This window comes from Oryctolagus cuniculus, chromosome 6 (genome assembly GCF_051225735.1).
Source record: "Oryctolagus cuniculus isolate XC-2025 breed Fujian yellow rabbit chromosome 6, ASM5122573v1, whole genome shotgun sequence".
Lineage (NCBI taxonomy): Eukaryota > Metazoa > Chordata > Mammalia > Lagomorpha > Leporidae > Oryctolagus > Oryctolagus cuniculus.
The window spans coordinates 101,630,304-101,651,946 of NC_142872.1; the positions used below are offsets into that span (position 1 = coordinate 101,630,304).

Below are 21,643 nucleotides of genomic sequence, written 5' to 3' on the forward strand. Positions count from 1 at the left end.
ATTTCAGATATTCATAGAAGGGAAGTTGGTGCCCATATTGGGTCACATTCTATGCCTATAGCTCTTTTAGCACCATTTTTTAAATGAAAAAAATTATTGTCCATAATCAGACAGGAAGTAGCAGAACAAGATCTTTTCCCTAGATTTTACTATGAACTTTTTGAGCAGTGTAATAGTAACTTCCACGGTGCCTGATATATTGCATTGTATCTAACAAGAAAGCCTCTGTGTGCTACTGAGGAAAACCCATTAATAAGAAGGGGAACATCAGGAACAGATATTGGGCATTAGGGTTGGTAGTTGCTCAGGTCTAATTCAGCATGGGGATGCTTTCTTTTTAGAGCAATGGCGTAGGGTTTAGTAATTCTTCCTAGATATAGGGAAGCAGAAAGTAAGACCTGCGGTCTTGGCCTGGTCTGCTGGAGAGAGTTGCTAGACAGAGCAACTCAAGCTGAAATTAGATTGGTGGTTGAAGTGAGCTGAGGTATGAACTAAGAGGTAGACTGAACATCTGGAACTCTGAGGTGCCAAAGTGGGTGTTATCAGGAAGCTGCATTCAAGAACCTCAAGACAGATGGTGCACTGCTAGAGCTGTACAGTAAGGCGGCATTTCTCATTAGACTGCTAGGATTTTAGAGACAATAAAAACTTGAAATTGAGGAATTGTCAACGAATTCATAATAAATGGAGCATAATAAGTGTATCAACATTTAAACAGAATTTTATATTTTATGCATGCAGATATATGTGTCTCTGTGGATATTACTATTTATATTATAGAATACACGAATATTCATAAATGATATGGATATATCCATGTAATATTTGAGTAAATAAATGTAATGTGAGCTTGTGTATATTTTGCTAGGAATGAGATTATGGACCTTTGCAGTGGAGAAGAAATTTGAGACAGAGATTAATTTTAAAGAAAATATAATGAGCTATTAAATTATGTTGTAATACTAACCAGCGCATTGGCAGGTGAATCCAATCAGAAATATAAATTTGGGGGCTGGCGCTGTGGCTCAGCGGGTTAAAGCCCCGGCCTACAGTGCCGGGACCCCATGTGGGCACCTGTTCAAGTCCTGGTTACTCTACTTCAGATCCAGATCCCTGCTAATGTGCCTGGGAAAGCAGCAGAGGATGGCCCAAGTCTGTGGGCCCCTGCACCCATGTGGGAGGCCCGGAATAAGCTCCTGTCTCTTGCCTTCAGATGAGTTCAGCTCCAGCCATTGCGGCCATTTAGAGAAGTGAACCAGTGGATAGAAGACCTTTCTCTGTCTCTACCTCTCTCTGTAACTATGTCATTCAAATAAATAAAAAATGTGTTTTAAAAAAGAAATACACATTTAGAGGTAATTGTAATAGTAGTTGCTCCTATTGTGCATAAGCTCACTTAGATAATGTCTGCAGAGATAAATAAATCAATAGATAAAATAGAGTTAAACATTGGGGCCTGAATTAAAGATGGGAGGAAACTGTAAAACCTAACCAAGGAGATGGGGAAGGAAGAACATAATTAAGAGAAATGAGATTATTAATTGCATATTTTTAGTGGTTTAACTCTTATCTACTTATTGCGGAAGAAGAGTTATCAAAATGATCGAAACCCTGAGAACAAAGAGGCACTCAAACTGATTTGAAAATTTCATTTTCCCAACGGAAGAAAGTTCTGCTTTTCATGATTTCTACTCAGTCAACCAACCAACCAACCAATGCCTGTTCTGACTTTGACGGTTGAAACAAAACAAGGAAACAAAAAAGGAAAAAAAAATATAAAAATGTTCCCACTATCCTGTAAGCTCCTGGAAAATGGTAATTGTGTCTTCTTAACATTTTTGTTGCCTGAATGTCTGATACAGGTGCATTTATTGAATGGAGTTGACACTATTGTTGAGAGAAGCAATTGCCTCCACTACAGGTTGGCATTCTAGGGCATAGTTCATGCTGCTCCATTGTTGCAGCTGGGTCAAAGTTAAGGGCAGAGTTTTCACTTCATATATGCTTTTAAATAGAAAGTGAAAATCAAAGAGAATAATGATTTTACCTCTTGTTCTATTTTATTTCCTAATGACTTTTCATATGTTAACCACTATTTAATAAATATGAGATTAATGCAAACATGCTGTTTATCCCTAAAAAGTACATTTTTAAGAAACAGCGTTGTTCTTTATCTTAGGTAATAAAGATAATGAAATAAGCTATCATGGGATCAGTGTTGTGGCATAGTGGGTGAAACTGCTGCCTGCAATGCAACCATCCCATATGGATGCTTGTTTGAATCCCAGCTGCACTTCAGATCCAGCTCCCTGATAATGTGCCTGGGAAAGCAGCAGAATATGGACCAAGTGCTTGGGCTCCTCACCTACATGGGAGACGCAAAAAAAGCTCCTGGCTCCTGGCTTTGGTCAGGCCCAGTCCTGGCTGTTTCAGCCATTTGGGGAGTGAACCAGTGGATGGAAGGGTCTCTCTCTCTGTCTTTCTTTCCCATTCTCTGTGTAACTTTGCCTTACAAATAAATAAAATAAAATCTTAAAAAGGAGAACCTATTGTAACAAAGTACATTATAAAATATTAGTCACTTAAATTTTTTTTCCATTTTTCCTTTCACTTACAATGGTCATATTCACTCAGCATCCACTCAGTCTTTCTCTCTCCCTCCCTCCCTCCCTCCTTCCTTCCTTCCTCTCTCTCTCTTTCTCTCTTTCTTCTTTCTCTAGTAGGAATGAACTTCTACAAGACAGGTAAATAGCATGTTTATAAAACTGAATGGAGTGCAGATTAGATACCAATACCAAGCAAGCACTATATGAAGATATCCATCAGCAGTATAATAGTCATAAAATGTCAGATGTTCTTAGGAAAGAGAGCTCACTGTGGCCTGTCAGGAATATGAAACCTAACTTTTCTGTGGAATTTTAAACTTGGGTACTGGAATTTTTCTCAGTGTGTATAAAAACCTCTAAGTTCTCTGTTTTCTCTGTTCTAAACCAATGATATCAAATATGATTATGAAATCTCATGAAACAAAAACCTACAGTTGATTTGTTGCCTGCTGCAGAATTCTGCATAATGAACGATTTATTGTAGGAGTGGGTGTTCAGCCTGCATCCTACAGCAGCCTGCCTGGGACTCTCAGTTGCTATTCCTGACTGGTTTCCTGCCAGTGCAGACCCTGGGAGACAGTGATGACTCAGAGTAGCTGGCTTCTCGCTGCCAGTGTGGAAGGTGGCTGTGGATTAGGACTCTGGCTCTGACACTGGCCGCTGTGGGTATCTGGGGAGGGAACCAGTGGATGGGAACTCTGTCTCTTCTCTCCCTTACTCTGTCTCTTTTTCTTCTCCTCCAAAATAATTTAAAAAAAAAGTATTCTCATTTTGAATTCTTAGTGCTACTTATGTAGTGGAGTTTATGAATTATCAGTGCACTGTATCTTCATATTAGCAAAGAGAAGTAAAATCTGCTCTATCTTCTCATGAAACCCAAGAACTAATTCGTTTATATGTATGTTCATTCCAGAAATGTCTGTTATTTATACATTTGTGACTCATATGCATGTTTTCCATACCCCTCTTCCTTGATGGAACTCAACACTGATGGTTCTGTGGCAGCGTGGGTAGGAACATCTGAGAGTGCCGGCCAGCTAGAAAAGCTTCCCATTTCTGGACTGGGCACAGGGTGCAAAGGAGCTGTTTTACAAAATACATTGTTTCTCAAAGTAGTTTCCACATTTACAAAAACAAACACCATGGAATAGAGAGACTTAATATATCAAGTCATTATTATTCCTTAGTCATATTTTACTCTTTTAATTTAAAGAATAACTTTGCCTTTCTTTTTTTTTTTTTTTTTTAATGATGATGAAATCAGAGCAGACCTATTGTCATGTTTAATCCCAGTGAGAGTCAAGTTGGGAATTGATAATTTCTTTTTTTTTTTTTTTTTTTTTTTTTTTTTGCAGAGGATCAGTTTAGTATGCATTAAGTAAGGATTTCAACGGTTTGCACCCCCATAGAAACACAAAGTGAAATATATTGTTTGAGTACTCGTTATAGCATTAAATCTCAATGTACAGCACATTAAGGATAGAGATCCTACATGAGGAGTAAGTGCACAGTGACTCCTGTTGTTGACTTTACCAATTGACACTCCTGTCTATGGCATCAGTAATCTCCCTATGCTCCAGTCATGAGTTTCCAAGGCTATGGAAGCCCTCTGAGTTCTCCGACTCTTATCTTGTTTAGACAAGGTCATAGTCAAAGTGGAGGTTCTCTCCTCCCTTCAGAGAAAGGTACCTCCTTCTTTGATGGCCTGTTCTTTCCACTGGGATCTCACTCACAGAGATCTTTTGCCAGAGTGTCTTGGCTTTCCATGCCTGAAATACTCTCATGAGCTTTTCAGCCAGCTCCGAATGCCTTTAGGGCTGATTCTGAGGCCAGAGTGCTATTTAGGACATCTGCCATTCTATGAGTCTGCTGAGTATCTCACTTCCCATGTTGGATCACTCTCCCCTTTATTTACTCCATCGGTTAGCGTTAGCAGGTACTAGACTTGTTTATGTGCTCCCTTTGACTCCCAGTCCCTCCACCATGACCAACTGTAAACTGAAACTGATCACCTGGAACACTGAGATGGCATTGGTACATGCCACCTCGATGGGATTGAATTGGAATCCCCTGGTATGCTTCCAACTCCACCACTTGGGGCAAGTCAGCCTGAGCATGTCCCAAATTATACATCTCTTCCCTCTCCCATTCCCACCACCATGTTCAACAGGGATCACATTTCAGTTAATTTTCAACACTTAAGAATAACTGTGCATCAATTAAAGGCAAAGAATAACTTTGCCTTTCTGAGAAGCAAGCTATCTTTTTAAAATTTATCTTCAGATAAATTAAGACAGAGAGCAAGAGAGCGAAAGAATGAGGAGAGGGAGAGAGAGAGAGAGAGAGAGAGCGAGAGAGAGTCTTCTGTCCACTGTTTCATTCCCCAAATGCCCACAATAACCAGGTCTGGGCTAGGCCAAAGGCAGGCGGCCAGAGCTCCATCCAGCTCATCCATCTGCTGCCCCCCTGGATGTATTCATTGGAAGCTGGGTTGGCAGTGAAGCAGCTAAGATCACACCAGCGCTCTGATGCAGGGTGTGGTTATTCCAAGTGGCAGCTTAACCTGCTGCACCACAATGCTCACCCTTACTTTACACTTTTTAGAGTGATCATGGTTTTCTGTAATAATTCATTCAGTTGTAAGGCATTATGGTACTAAGTAACTATCATGTTATGAACCTATATGTAGAAAATTCAAATCAACACATAGCTTCTGAAGAACAAAACATCTCTTTAAATACAGGGTGTGCAAAGAATTCCTGAAAGTGACTGGTAACTAAGTAGTTGAAAGTGGTAAGTTTCCCCACAGGGTTAACTAATGAAGACAGTCCTTATCTCCACACTAAAAAGATGGGCATGGCTTTCAGTTCTGCTTCTGGTCTGTTTATGAGGGGAGACTGTGGAGATAGACCACTCTGCCTTTAACTCAGTTTACCTTTTAATCTGTAGTGGCAAACTGTGTGGAAAGATGCTTGGAGAAAATCAACGTGAAAGCCTGCATTCACCTTCCAAACCAGCTGAAGGTGCTCAAAAACCAGGAGGGGTAGAATCTTATTACAGAGACTTCAAGAGGGATTTTTAAAAAACCCATAGCCTTTCCCACTAAAATGATGAATGCTGTTCTGATTCTAATTGACAAGTGTTATATATAAAAGAGCTCTTGCCTTCGTTCTTATCAAAACTGTGGGGATTTCCAATGATAGGACAATATTATGTGGGTGGGAACTTCTCAGAAGAATAGAGAACTTATCAGTGTTTACTTAGGTTCTATTACATTCAGAGCCATAAACACAACTACACTCATAAATTTATAGCCAGTCAAGGATATTGCCTCTTCCCCAAAGAGGCTAGATATTAAAGGAGAGGACTGAATGAGCAAAAATCATGAAGTGGTTTCAATATTGGAGTAGTTTTCCCCCTTCATATTTCAACTGGTGGCCCATACGTTATGAAGGATCACTAGCTGGCAGACTTTGGGGGTTTGGAAACAACAAACAGCAATCACCATTTTTTCCACGAATTTTGTTTTAGTTTTATTTTTGTTTTATAATAATACTTCATCGTAATAATAGCTACCCTTTAATGAGGTCCTGCAGTAGGTTAATGATTACCTATCGTGTGAATAGTTATTTTTTATGATTTCAACTTTGTAGATAAAGGAACAGAGATTCACAGAGGTTCAGAATCTCTCCCCAAATCACATGATAGAGATAAGACTTAAAGCTAGATATTTTTGATTCTGGAATACGTTTTGTATTAGCTCCTTACTTCTGCTGTAGGAGATGACCACGAACTGGATGTCTTGAAAGAACACAGATTTTACAGCTCTGGATGTCAAAGGTCCAACAGGAGTCTCTTTCAGCTAAATCAAGGTTTCAGCAAGGTTGCATTCCCCTGGAGACTCTGGGAGAGAATCCTTTCTTTCCCTTTTCCAGTATCTGAGTCTTCCTCCTTTCCTGGTTCCTGCTTCCGTCTTCCCAGCCAACAGTTCCACCCTTCTCACATCCGTTTCTGTCTCTCCTTTTGACTCTTCTGTCTCTCTCTTCTATCTTTTAAGGACACTTTCGGTTAAATCAGTCACACACAGAATATCCAGGATGGTGTCTCTACTTAAAATCCTTAATCACATTTGCAAAATCACTCTTGATATGTTAGGTAAAATATTTACAGGTTCCAGGTATTAGACCATCTTTGGGAAACCATTACTCTGCCTACCACAGAGGTCTAAAGAAGATCTGGATACATACAGAGAAGTCATATGGGTGTGCTTGTGCTTTAATGTTAATATTTTTCTCTCATTTAGAAGGTCAAAAATCTAATCACTGAGATTAATGTTCACTATACTGGTTATAGCAGTAAAATGTAGGAGTAGCTTTGAGTCCAGAGAATTTTTTGCTCCATCATTTACTAACTGCAACTTCAGGTAAACTCTTGATGTGCTTATGAGCTATACAAAATTTGATTCTTCAGGCAAAGGGAAACATATTTAAACAACCAGTTCCTAAGTGTTTAATGCTTATTTCTCTTCCCTCATTTTTTAAGAAAGCAACAGTTATGGAAGGCAGATAAAATACTACATGTTGTACTCAGATGTTACACATAACATCTGGTAATAGTTAAACTTAAAAATGATTTCTTTTCTAAATATTTTGTAGGCTTGATATCCATTTACAGATATTATTCTGTTGTTCAGTGTTTTCTTTCTTTTTAACTGTCTGGGATTCAGTGCTTGCTTTTTTTTTTTTTTCCTGTAAAAAATATCTTGCATTTAGGCATTTGAATTAACTTAGCATGATGATGGTTTTTTCTCTTCTTATTTTAAGCACTTTTTTTTAACTAAAAGAATGTCCTTGTCTTTTTTTTTAAAATATTTATTTTATTTATTCAAAAGGCAGAGTTACAGAGTGAGACAGTGAGAGATGTTCCATACACTGATTCACTCCCTAAATGGCTACAATGGCCAGGGCTGCAGGGGTCTGGAACTCCATCTCTGTCTTCCACATATATCCATGTGGAGGGGCCCAAGTACTAGAGCCACTTTCCACTGCCCTCCTTAGCGCCTTAGCAGAATATGAAATGCCTGTGCCCCAGGCAGTGGCTTAACCCATTGCCCAGAATGCTTGGCCCTGGCACTTACTTTTTTAAGGTGTAGTTTTTTCTATTACAAGTATACATTGTTCTTATATGAGAAATGAATCTTGTGCCAGCCTTTTAAAAATATTTTTAAAAATAAATTACAATCTCACATTATAGAAAGTTGTGGTATAAAATACTACTGTTGCTTCCTCATTCCCTCACTGTGATTTAGTTCTCAGAGGCAACTCCTGTTGGTCTTCTTCTTTGAAATACTACTGTATCTTGATCAAATGGTTGTCAATTTTAAAGCAATATCATTGACTCTTGACATGAAAGTTGAGGATCTGTCCCATTGAACTATCCCTCCCTCTCTGCCTCTTCTTTTAATAGTTGAGCATTAAATTTTGCTTTTGCTCTTCTATTGATTGCTTGTATTATTGAAAGCTATATGATTATAGTTAAAAGTTTATTTCCTCTTCACAAAGTCTATATTTTCTTTCTAAGACAAGATGTGAATACACCTGCTAATGTCTTCAGCTTTTCCTTTCTTCTGTGGTTTGCTTTTGGCCAGCTAAAATCTTAATTCTATTTCTATTTTTCTATTACCATCATCATTTCTTACTTTTTAATTTAGAATTTTTGATTCACCTGTAATACTTGTACATTTTCATGGGATATAGAGCAATATTTCAGTACATATTCTTTTCTATTCACAGGGAAAACCAGTCCAGGCAGGCAACCAGCCTTTCATTCTTTATATCCCTTTCCCAGGCTTGAGGCCTCCCAGCTCCTTCCCCCCAGCTAACACGTTGTTGTGAGCTGTAGTCAGTCACTCCAGCGTGCTCTGCAGCACTGCAGCTTGTTTCTTCTGTCTGACTGTGGTTTGATAACCATCATCCTAACTCCCTCCATCCCATCTCCCCTACATATTCCATGCTTGTAGAAATCACTATTCTGAGTTCAGATCAACTATTTTTTTTTAACTTCCATGTGATAAGAAGACATATAGAATTTATCTTCTCTTTTTTTCAAAAATACATGTTGACTCCAGATTTTGGAAATGTATGTATACCATTGGCACTTCCACAAATATTGTCCAATGTTGAGCCACACAGTGTGCTTTTGATATAGATTCACTCTCAAGAAACAAGGACACACATGGAGAAAAGTTCCCCATTTTCAAATGTATCCTCTTACTCTTTATGTATTTTATTTAACTCAATTGCTTGAAATCATTCCAAATTTACAGTTGTTTTAAATTTATATTTACTTTCTATAAAATCATTCCAAATTTGATTTATTTATTTTATCTGGTCTTGATTTTTTTATACACATTGTTTTTCCATCCTGAAATTTCAAATTACCTTTCTTTATGTTTCCTGAACTAAATTTATCTTTATCTTATCCTCAACTTTTTATTGCCTCAAAGTCTTGTGCTGGCTCAGATTTTCCCCCATGGAAACTTCCCTCATGGCATGCTCTGTATGTTTCCTGCTTCACTGAGGATTGGTTGCCTCCCCAGTCCTGCTGTGCACCTGTCATACTGGAAATCCTTTCAATTTGTTCCTTGCATGAGATTCTTAGTTTCTTCAATTCTTTGTGAATGTATCTGTTTGTTATTGTTTTGATGTTCTATAGTCCATCAGCTGGTGTATTTATAAATTGAGATATTAGTCACTTGTTGATCTTCTACCCAGAACTACCCACCAACTCTGCTCATTTAAATCAGGGATATGAGGATCGCATTATCCCTGAAGGAGTTTCCAAAACAGCAGGGAACAAATATTTGAATCACTATTCCTAGATTCAAAGGATGCCATCAAACTGTGGATAGAAATCATTAATGTGGTGCAAACAGTAAGAACAGGAAAACATAGTGGGAGAGGAAAGAGGAATGAAGCATTGTGTAGTGATGATAAATCTTATCTTCTAATCCCTGGCTGAATTAAGCAGAATAGAGGCACAACAGAATCCCCCTGAGTTTCCCATGGTATCCAAGAATTGAGTAGCTAGTTATTGTGTCTGTTCTAAATGGTGACTGGGGGAAATTAGATTTCAAGAGTGCCTACATATAGCCTCATATAGGAGAGTGTGTGCGCACATGTATGTGTGTCTGGTTATTTGTCACTATGACTTAAATAAACAAATAAATAAATAAATTCTGTGGGCATTTAGGAACTGGACTAGTGGATGTAAGATCTCTCTCATACATACACACTCTCTGCCTTCCCATAAATTAAAAAGGAAAAGAAAAAGAAAACTAATAATACAGGAAGTTCAACTAGTAAAGATGAGAAAATGAGAAAGTGAAAACACAGCAATGGGGAAAAGAATCATCAGTGAAAAAAAGTAGAAGATGTATCCAAACTAAAGAAAGAGATAAATTTCAAAATTGAACTTGTTTTTCCTCATAACAACTCAACCCTTCATTAATTTTTTTCTACTTCTAACTCTTTCTGGAACCCTCATCTTATTACAAACAAAGAAAGCAGCCTGGGACTGGTGGTGTTGTGCAGTGGATTAAGCCTCCACTCAGAAAGCCTCTACCCCATATCAGAGTGCTGGGAGGAGTCCCACTCCGGTTAAGATCCAGCTTCCTTCTAATGCGCACCCTGGGAAGCAGCAGGTGTAGCTCAAGCATTTGAGCTCTTGCCACCTGGAAGGCCCAGATTAAGATCTGCTGTGTAGTCATTTGGGAAGTGAACCAGCCTATGGTAGTGCACACTCTCTTTCTCTTTCTGTAGTTCTGCCTTTCAAAACAAGCGAACAAGAAAGCAGCTTAGAAACTAGAATCTGATCTCTTACTTCATGTCCTTTTTGCTTCTCAGCTATGGTGTGAGTGTGCACATCTGGAGAGTAGGGCCTGGATTTGAAACCTGCAATGTCCCAAGAAGTGATTTAGCCACTGCATCAAATGGTTGCCATCTCAAATGCCATTTTAAAGGATTTAACTTGCTGAATATTAAATGGCCATCATTTACTTGCTCCAGTTTTGTCATCAGTTGCTATCCTGTGGTAGTGGTGGCAATCAGAGGGAAAGAGTCTCAGTCTCTCTTCTGAATATCCGACTTAGATTTCAATCTGTCCAATGAGTATTGCACGGGTACTTAATTCTCCATGTTCAACATTGTATTAATTCTTTGTGTACTCTAAACCTACTGCCCTTAACTTTCCATCATCAAATCCTCCTGAGTTAGCCTCAAGTTGTTCTTTTTCATCTCTGCACCTTCCTGGTAAACAGGTCCTATCACTTCCAGCTCACTGTACCTTCCGAATCCCCTCGCTCAGTGTTTAAGCATTTTACCTCACAAACCTTGGAAACCAGAGGCATCTTAGAAGAAAGAAATCTTGAGTGTCCACTCTATAGAAGCTTCAACTGCTGAGCTCTGGTTTCCCACCAACTACGCTCTACAATCCACAATCCATGTGCTTTCAGCATGGCATCTAACACCCTTCACAGGAGTGAATCCAGTATTAACCTGATGGTTAAGCTGCCACATGGGAGGCTTGTGTCTCATACGGGTTCGAGTCTTCTCCACTCATTCCATTCCAACTTCCTGCTGATGGGCACCTTGGGAAGCAGTAGGTGATGGCCCAAGTAATTGGGCCCCTGCCATCCACATGGGAGACCTTAAATGATTTCTGGGCTCTTGGCATGCTGTTGTGGATTTTTAGAGAGTGAAGCAGCAGGTGAGAGATGTCTGTGTTTGCCTTTCAAAATAAGTAAATAAATAAATAAAACTCCCTTTCTAGTTTGACCCCAAGCTGTTCTCTCCTGGAGACTCACCTGCTGTTCCCTACCACCTGCCATCCATTCTCAAACTACATGGAATGCTAACTTCAAAACTTCCTCCTTAGATGATTCTCTCATTACCTGGATTATCAGTAACTATCTTCTCCACTCAGTAAATCTGAGTCATTTGGAATGGTATTTGGTGTTTTCTTTTCTCTTGGGCCTTTCCTGAATTTAAGGGAATGTAGTGCCTCTTAGGGCATTCTGGCAGCATTCTGATAAATTACCCATTAAAGAATTTGATTCATGCATTCTTTGCTTCTGATTATAAAAGCATTAAAAGATTCTTATAAAAGCCATGTGTCAGGGCCAGTGCTATGGCATAGTGAGTTAAGCAGCTGTTTGGAGCGCTGGGATCCCATATGGGCTCTGGTTTGAGTCCCGGCTGTTCCACTTCTCATTAAGCTCTCTGCTAATGTGCCTGGAAAAGCAGTGGAAGATGGCCTGAGGCTTGGATCTCTGCACCTGCTTGGGAAACCTGAATGAAGCTCCTGGCTCCTAACTTCAGTCTGGCCCAGCCATATCCATTGCAGCCGTTTGGGGTGTTAATTGGCAGATGGAAGATCTCTCTCTGTCTTTTCCTTTCTCTCTGTAATCCTGACTTTCAAATAAAATAAATGTCTAAATAAAAAAAGCCATATGTCATATGACATATAAAGAAGAAAATAGATAATCAGTTCTCTGCTTAGAAGAATGCAGTAACATTTTGAAACAATGTTTGTTTTTCATGTAGGTTATTGTTGAAGGTATTTCTTCAATTACATTGTGGCATAAAAATTAAGGTAGCTGTTTCTTTCCTTCCCTACAGGGTGTTGTCCTCCCTTGTCTCTGTTTATACCTTGTGTCCAGTGCTCAGAGAAAAGCCTGGCAAATAGGAAGCGTTTAATTGCCAGTTCTGTGAATGTTAAATGAAAGGGGAATCTATTTTTAAGTCCAAAATAATTCAATGAACCCAGAAAGTCTAACCATAGTCAATGATAAATTACAAAATAGGTAATATTTTACTTATGCCAGGACATCTTGTTATATTAAATATCATTTAATCCTGGCACCGTGTCAAGGCAATAGTTATGCTGCAATTCTGTGTTAATCCTGCTTCCCATTGTCTTGACCTTTGGAGGAATCCAGCCATATAAGCTTTAAATTTGATCAAATAATGCTGCAGCGTTAGCACTGGTAAGAGATACAAGGGGTTAAATCATCCCAGCTAGGTTTTTTTCCTTCTTCTTCTTCTCTTTCTTTTTAAAGACGTGTATCTTCTTTGTCTGATCTCCTTATGGTCCTTGTCACAACTGTATGGCTTTTAATCACTCATACATTCAGTGAGTTACTGCTCTGCGGGAACCTTAATAATGTTCTAGTTTGTTTGGATGATCTTCCTGATAAAGTCCTGACAATCTCTCAGTATAATGGGAAGACAATCAAAATAAAAAATGCTTGGAGAGTTCGGGTGGAAGAGCATATCATTATTTTTCACACGGTGTAAGGATATTAAAATACTGGCTTTCATGCTTTTGATTGAGGTTGTGATGAAATCCAAGAAAAATTGAAAATTTGAATTATTCTTCTGCCAGTAGGGACTATATATCATGGACAAAAAGCAGGCATATGTAACCAGCTCTTGGATCATAATCTCAAGAGTGTCAGATTGTCCTCCTTTCATATGAGTTTATGTGGTCTGTCTAAGCAATTAATTCATTATATAGCTGTTTTATATTTACAATTACTGCAAGAAATTTTACAGAAATATAAAATGTCACCTTCAGTGCACACTGTTTGGAAAGTTAATATTAATGCCTCATGTTGATAACGTGCTTCAGATTTTTCAAGGTGCTTTCCATTAAATTATCTCCTTTGACTCAATAATCCTCTGAAGTAAGCAGTGGGATTCTTAGAATTCTCCATCCAGTCCCATATCTTTTGCCTCCTTCCCTCTTACTGTTTCCTTATTTCTATCTTTCTTTCAAAGGAGACAGTTTGGAGTTTGGAGTGAAAAGCGGACAGAATATGAATGCAGGTATTTAATTTCTTCCTTGACTCACTGAATTATTTTGACCCTGGGGATATCACATTCACTTCTCTCAACACTGGTTTCCTAATTGGCAAAATAAAGTTAATGCTGAAGTATACTCCCCTAACTTATGAGGATTCACTCAGGTGAGATGAGGAGAAATGAAAAAGAGGGAATGTCATAGCCATGTAAGCTTCTCTTAAGGGTCTCTTGGAATAATGGAACAAGAACAGACCTTGAACTCACTGCTTGTTAATTATAGCACTTCAGCAAGTTATCTAACTTTTCTGAGCTTCATTTTCCTATATGTAAAGGAAACATAATAGTATGTTTATTGTAAAGCTGTTGTAAAATAGGATAATGTATCTGCTGCTTCTAGCAAAGCCTTTGCCTGTGTTTTCTCCCTTCCTCCTGCCTACAGTATCTCATTCCTCTTCTTTTCTTCCTATTTTTTCCCTTACCACTTCAAGTATGTGTGGCATAGAATGCAGAGAATAAGATTTCAGAATCTTTGGACTCAATAGTTTCAAAGTATTTAGCATTAAGGATTTTATTTTTGTTTTTCAAACAAAATTGCAAGTTTCAGCTGAGGCAGGAGATGGGGCCCCAAGTTCCTGGCCCCTTTAGGAAAGAAGGTCTCTTCCAGTCATGCTTTGGAACCACCACTGAATCCTTCAAACTTTGTAAGGAGAATTCAATAACTGCTGATGTAGGACAACCTTCTTATTTTACAAATGAAGAAACTGAATCTAAGAGAAGGTGAATAACTTGCCTATGTTTTCAAAGATAGTAAGTGTTGAGCTAAAACTAGGACTCAGGTTTTTTTTGTTTTTGTTTTTTGCATTTGCTGCATTGTTTCCTGTACTACAAGATGAGGAAATGCAAGGTGACATGAAGCAGCTATAAAATGGCTGGAAGAGGTAACACTTCAAGTAGAGGGAGGCATGAGTGAGCATTGCTCTTCGGATATGTACCACTGCTGACTCCTCGGGGCAGGGCTTATGCACTCTTCTCATAGTATTTTATTCCCAGTGGAATTTATTCTCTTAAGCAGTGTCTGCCTTCCAATATGAAGCTATTTCATGTGTTTTTTTTTTAGTTAAATGAATGAGTGATTGACTAAATGGAATATATAATTGAACCAAGTTTTAGAGAAAGTCAAGGATGTAGAAAATATAAATCAGAAATTAAACTGGGTAGTTCTTCATTATTGGTCAATGAAATCAATTTAGTGGGTCATAATTTACATGTAAGAATGCCCTTGTATCATTAAAATTGCTTAGATTTATGCATGTTGTAGAGTTAAACAAAACATATGGATAAGTCATAATGTAAAATGGGTGTCTCCCTGTAGATTATAGTTAAAAAAATTGATTGAGAAATACTTTAGACAATTGTCTAAATGTTTGTCTAATTTTGAGGCAGACACATGAATGCATTGTAGAGAAAGTGGAAAAACTGTGAGTTTGCCAGTTTCACTAAATCAGAGGTGAAGATAACAAGGGAATAAAGTTAAAGTCGATCCAGAGGAAGAGAACTCATTTGATTCTTTAATTTTGAAGAGTCCTGGGGAATCCTGTTTGCCCTCTCCCTGTCTCCCTCCTACACACTAATGAGATTTAACAAAGCTACATGTTAGGAAGATTAGAAAGATTAATCTGTCAGGAGTGGATAAATTGGATTGGAATTGAGCAGCAGAGGATAAGGTAGCGGTGGCCTTGACTGCTGATAACTGGAAGAGAAAACCAGTTTCTTGGGCATGATTAGGGAAGAATGAGGTGTAAAAGAAAGTGAGTAGGTGATGATGACAGGAGACCAAATTTTAAGCAGTTTCTTACAACCGCTATATGAGAAAAAAATAAGGAAGAAAAAAGTAGGAGTTAGGAAACAGTTTTTCTTAAGTACAGAGGAGGTGAGAATCTTTGTGGTCAACCAGGGATAATCAATAGAAGAGTCTGATCCTTGACCAGAAATGACACCAAGGAGGGCATCAAAATCCTGATGAAAGCAATGATTTTAGAAGGAAGAGATGTCTCTTCCCCCAAAATCTAGTTGTTAAGTTAGAGGCCATGAGAAGGGACACTGGATGTAGATGAACTTAAAGAAAGGCTTAGTTACTAAACATTTCTTTATTTAAGCTGGAAGTCGACTAGAACAGCAGTCAACAGTTATAATCAGTGATTATATAAAACGCCTACTACTTTTGTGTTAGTAACAGGAGATACTTGTTCAGTAAAATATTTAATTTTTTCCAAGAAGCATATACCTCTTCAGTCTAAATATACTTGAAACTCTGCTATCACTGGGTAAATTATATAATTTTGATGCTCCTTAATATTGTATGTAAGTAGGAAACTTAGAAAGAAGATTGAGGACTGTATAAAAGTCTTGCATTTCATGTTCTTGAAAATTACTTAAAATAACTTGAATAATGATGAGAAGTTTAGAAAGAACTTTAATTACAAAACAGTAAAAATTTTTTCTGCATAAGTTAGATCTTTTTGTTTTATGTTTATCTGACATTCAGAGGAAAGTCTGAGGTCATAATTTTAATTGATTATATGTTTTAAAATACTATGGCCTCAGTTATTTTTTAAAATATAAAAAATAATATTGTTCTTTGTTAAAGAAAATTGTGATAGCATTATGGATGCAGTCCTATGAACACGCCTGTTTATGAGTCTATGCAATTAAGAGACAGACAGATCATGACCATAATGGGGTTTGTGTTTCTGTATGCTTACATATGTGTGTATTTGTATGTGTTTATGTGTGTGTGGGAGGGTATTTGTATAGGTGTTTATGAAGGTGTGTGGGGTTTTTGTGTGTGTTTATATGTGTGTTTGTGTGTTCATGAATGTGTGTGTGGGTTTTTGTACATGTTTATGAATATGTGTATGAGTGTTTGTGTGTGTGTTTATGTGTGTGGGGAGTATTTGTGTAGGTGTTTATGTAGGTGTGTGGGGGTTTTTGTGTGTGTTTGTGTGTTTATGCATGTGTGTGTGGGTTTTTGTATGTGTTTATGTATGTGTGGGGGATGTTTGTGTGTTTATTTGTATATGTGTGTGTGTTTTTGGATGTGATTGTGGGTGTTTGTGTATGTGTTTATGTACATGTGGGGGTGTTTGTGTGTATGTGTGTGTGTGTGTGCATGTAGTGAAACTGTCTCTAGGACTAGTCAGGTACAAAGGTCCATCATTTAAGTCTCAGAACTAAATAAACATGTGGGATTATGATTATTTTATTGAGCTTTCTTATTTTATGACTCACTAATGGCTCATAGATCAGTTGGATTGATGGGCACTGAAAACCCACAGCTTCACTGAGGTTTCTTATTTACTCGATTATTGTTTTCATTTTAAAATACCAAGAAAAAAATGCCCAGTTCCCAGTCCCTTTTTTTCATTGACAATAAAGCATAGAAGTGCAATTTTTATTAGATGTTGAGTGTTTCTAGCTGGCAGTTTTTATGTGATTTCTTAATTTCCTTTTGATTTTTAATACAAATTGTTGAACTTCTGAATTTGTGTCTTATTTCATCATTTTTACACTTAATAGGCTGAAAAAATTCTTGGTGAAATTACCTCGGTTATGTTATTTAGCGTTTGTAAGGAGATAATATGGGGGAACTTTAACAGGTTTATCAAAACTTGGATTAAAATATATATTTTAGTGCAAAACCCTTTTGAAACCTATGGGTATTTTCCATAGGACCCATTTTAATGGATTTTCTGGAAAACATTTCATATAATTCACACACAATTTTTTTAAAATTTGTTTTTGTTTTGTTGTTTCATATCCTGTAGGTTGTTCATGCTGTGTTTTATTGAGAGTTCAGATGATAGGGATTCCTTTGTTTTTAACTCTATGGGAAACTGCATGCAACTTGCTACTCAAAGAAAGATGGGCAAGGCAGGACCAAGTGTCCAGATTTTCCAGATAAATTTCTAACGATACTCCAGGGTCAGAAGAGTAAATTGGTAGAACAAGTGACAGCTGCAGATCCACAGCAGAAACATCAGGAGGAATAAGTTCCCCCTTCCCAAGCATTATTGTTCATAATATTAATGAATAGGTTCAGTGTGAAGATTAAGTGTAAAAGTTTTGTTTAATGTAGTGGATGATAATCTGGCATACATCTATTCTTTCAAAGTCAAACTAAAGATTGTGTGTTTAGCTTTAGAATTAATGAAAATCCTTCATGCTCCTTATCAACATCTTGTTAATTTTACTTGATATCTCCATTAGAATAGTTTGTGGGAGTGAAAAAAAGTATTCACCTGTTTTGCTTCAAGAATCTTCAATATTTTGATTTTGGTTTTAGATTATCCTTGGGGATGCATGTTTGCCTTCCTTGATATCAGAGTCTGACATGAAAAGTTGAGAAAATTTTTGGGTTAATTTTTTGAACCATAGAATTTTGGTGTTAACATGTTTATTAAAATCACACTATGGAGAATGAGAAATACTAGGCTTTATCAATATTATCATCTATCAGAGCCTCTATATTTAGGATACAATCTTTCAGTACTCTTTATCTATATAAAGGCTGAAGAATATTTATTTCTAGGTGACCAGGTTTGGAAGCACATATACAGAAAACATACGTAAGGAAACACTTGCACAGGCAAAGATCTCCTAGTAAGAGAGAAACACCTCTGAGGGTTCTTTACAGGGTTCTTGAAACATACGTACTCTGAAATGCTATGCATAATTTTTTTACCAATATGAACCTATTTTTACATTTCATTTTTCCATTAATTTGTTGAAGTAGCCTCATATTTTCTGCATATGTAAATGTTTAAGATATCCAAGTTAAATGAAATAAAAAATCCAGGGTCCATTATTGTGATAGATTTTTCATTTCATTGTATTTATACCACTATAAAAATATTAAAACAAGTTCTAACATAAATATATTTTGAAAATCAGGGCCGGCGCCGCAGCTCACTAGGCTAATCCTCTGCCTTGCGGCGCTGGCACACCGGGTTCTAGTCCCGGTTGGGGCGCCGGATTCTGTCCCGGTTGCCCCTCTTCCAGGCCAGCTCTCTGCTGTGGCCAGGGAGTGCAGTGGAGGATGGCCCAGGTGCTTGGGCCCTGCACCCCATGGGAGACCAGGAAAAGCACCTGGCTCCTGGCTCCTGCTATCGGATCAGCGCGGTGCGCCGGCCGCGGCGGCCATTGGAGGGTGAACCAACGGCAAAGGAAGACCTTTCTCTCTGTCTCTCTCTCTCACTGTCCACTCTGCCTGTCAAAAAATTAAAAAATAAAAAAAATAAAAAAGAAAATCAGATGATTTGGGGCACACAAGGATGAAAACACATCAAGGAGTTCAGGGGTATGAGAACTTCATAATATCTCCACCTGCATTCTTATGTCCTAAAACCTTTTGTTTTATGGATTCTAAAATCCAAGCCTTGGTGTTTTTCAGCAAATAATGTTTCTTTCTTTAAAGATAATACAATTTATAGGAAAACAAGAGGTAGATGTTCAGTCTGGAAACACAGGAACTATGAGTCTACCTCAAGCATTACAGAAAGTGTCTTGGTATACTCTGGAGTCCCCCGGTGTCGTGTAACATGAGAATACATTTTGGAATCAGTTAAGTATGGGTTAGAATATCGCTTTTTTTGGTAGTACATATCCTGGCTCAAATTACTGTTAACTTTTCAGTCTCAGTTTTCTCATTTTAGTTTTCTCACCTTAGCTGGATTAAACCAGAAAGGGGATAAAAAAGTGCCAAAGGCCTGGCAGAGAATGAACCTTCAATATCTATCTGTTAAGCAAAGTCTGTATTTACCTTTCAACTGGAACTTTCAGAATCATTGCTGCTGACCAAGCTACAACCCTTATTAAGAAATAGATGGATCTCTTAGATTATGTCTCTTCATTTTGCTCATGAATGGATAAATGTTCATAAATGAATCAAATGCTCCATTTTTAGTTGCTCCTCTGTGGAGCTAGGATTTGAATGGAAGGAGACTATCTTTAGTATCATATACTTATTTATAACACAGTAAATAATCAAAGCCAGTCAAGAAATTAATATCAGAGCTACATCACACAAAGATGTATCACTGGATCTGAATGGTTTTTGGTGAGTGTATATATTATATAAAGAAATATTATTTGGGGGGCCAGTATTGTGTTGCAGCTGGTTAAGCTGCTGCTTTGTCACTGTCCCCTAAGAGTGTAGGTTCAAGTCCCAGCTACTCTGCTTCTGATCCAGCTCCTTGCTATTGTACCTTGGAAGGCAGGGGAAAGTGGTCTAAGTTCCTGGGCTCCTGTCACTGACTTAGGAGACCTGGATGGAGTTCCAGTCTCTTGACTTCAATGTGGCATAAACTTGGCTCTTGTGGCAATCTGAGTGTGAACTAGTGGATGAAAGATTCTCTCTCACTCTCCTTCCTTGTCTGTATGCTTCTCTGTCTTTCAAATAAATAAATCTTACAAGAAATGCTATTTTGAATTTAACAGTTATTGAATGGACATTTTACTAATTAGAAACTAGATAAGAGGTTATTAGAAAAATGTTCTATATTTTTTAGATACCATAAAGGAGAATTTTATAGTGAGCTGAACAGAAGTAAAAAAATACCCTTATAATTTTTATATTCTCTGTGGTTAGTTTTGAGAAATAAGAATATTTTATTAGTGTCATCCATATTTGCAAATTCATTTGCTTCATTTTGAGGAAAAGGTCTTTCATGATGCTTTAAATTGATTAAGATATTCTATGTGACCTGAAAAAGAAAAAGCATATCACAAAGTTTATGATTAATGTAATAAAAAGTAACCCTAATATTTGGATCTTTTGTTGTCGAGATAAGATTATTGTTTTGCAGAAAATTCTGTGCAGTTTAAGAATAATACACTTCTTAGTGAATATATGCTTAATTGTCTAATAGAAAACATTTTGCTAATTATATAATTTTTAAGACTTTTAGTTTCTTAATCTGAATAATAAAGTTTACCAAGAATAATAGCATAAAATTTAATTAACTTAACTAGAAAGTAGTGTGTACAGTGAAATTCAACTCATATTTGGTTAAAATCATTTTCACTTCTTTGAACATGATCTATCATTTTGATTGTATGCCTATGTAGCCATGATTGAGGGTCTTCAAAGAGTTTGTGGAAAATGTGTTTTATGAAAAAACTATGCCTGAGGATGGGCAACTGGTGCAGCAGTTAAGCTAATATACAGATGCCCACTTCCCAGATCAGAGGGCCCAGGTTTGAGTTCTGATTCTACTCTCAAATTGAACTACTTGCTAACGGGTACCCTCAAAGTCTCAAGTACTTGGGTACCTGCCTCTCACATAGGGTTCCTGATTGGGTTCCTGGTTCCTGGCTTACACCTGACATTACCATGGCTGTTGCAGGCATCTGGAGAGTAAAGCAGTGATGAGAGATAATCTTTCTCTCTCTGCCTTTCAAATAAATTAAAAAAAAATTAAAGAGCAAAACTCGTGTGTAGCTTTCAAAAAAAAGTTTTGCACCGAAATAGACTTATTCTTTAATTCCATACTTTTTTTTAATAACTTTCTGAGATAACCTTATGTATGGCATGTCAAAAGTGTTTAAGAGAAAAGTTGGGAGTTCAACCTAAATCCTGCAGCATGGCTGCCCTTTAAATGACTACAGGACCCCTATTTGATTTTTGGCTTTACATTAAAACAGAATATTCACCTTTCAAACCATGGTGAATGATAAAGATAACAATGAAAACAAAAAATTTAGGTGGAGGTTTAAAAAATCATCCAATTTATTAATTTATTCTCATTAAATTGTGATATGCAAATGATATTTTGCCTTACTTCCTTTTAACCTTGCCAGAAAATACATCTGGGATAATTCATAGTGTTAACACATATTACTGTACAGTAAGTAAAGGACTCTTCATTTTCAATCCCAGCAGTAACCCTGAGCAGGTAACTTCACTTCTCTGGATCTCACTTTTCTCATTAGAGACTGGAATGAGATCGCTGGGTTTGAAGCAGCGCTCTGTGGAGTCCTACAGACTGGGAGTGCTTTGTTCTGCCACAAAATTCTAACTTTGTATTTTACCTGTTGGTAGTGTGCTTGAAATTTGTTTAGAAGCCACCTTCATAAAGATTTCAAAAGCCCCTAGGCTAGATTACCTGTGAATTTTTT

The 21,643-nt window shown here is 37.4% G+C and overlaps 1 protein-coding gene across 6 annotated transcripts in view; it reads left to right on the forward strand.

Moving 5' to 3' along the window:
* Nucleotides 1-21,643, forward strand: part of HNF4G (hepatocyte nuclear factor 4 gamma) — a 138,590-nt gene that overhangs the window by 45,931 nt on the left and 71,016 nt on the right. The window contains exon 2 of one of the 6 annotated variants that reach the window (XM_089335442.1): nucleotides 13,445-13,492. The exons of the other annotated variants lie outside the window; for them this stretch is intronic. The gene's annotated coding sequence lies outside the window, so the exon portion shown is untranslated. The remainder of the gene's footprint in view (nucleotides 1-13,444; nucleotides 13,493-21,643) is intronic. 6 annotated transcript variants of the gene reach the window in all.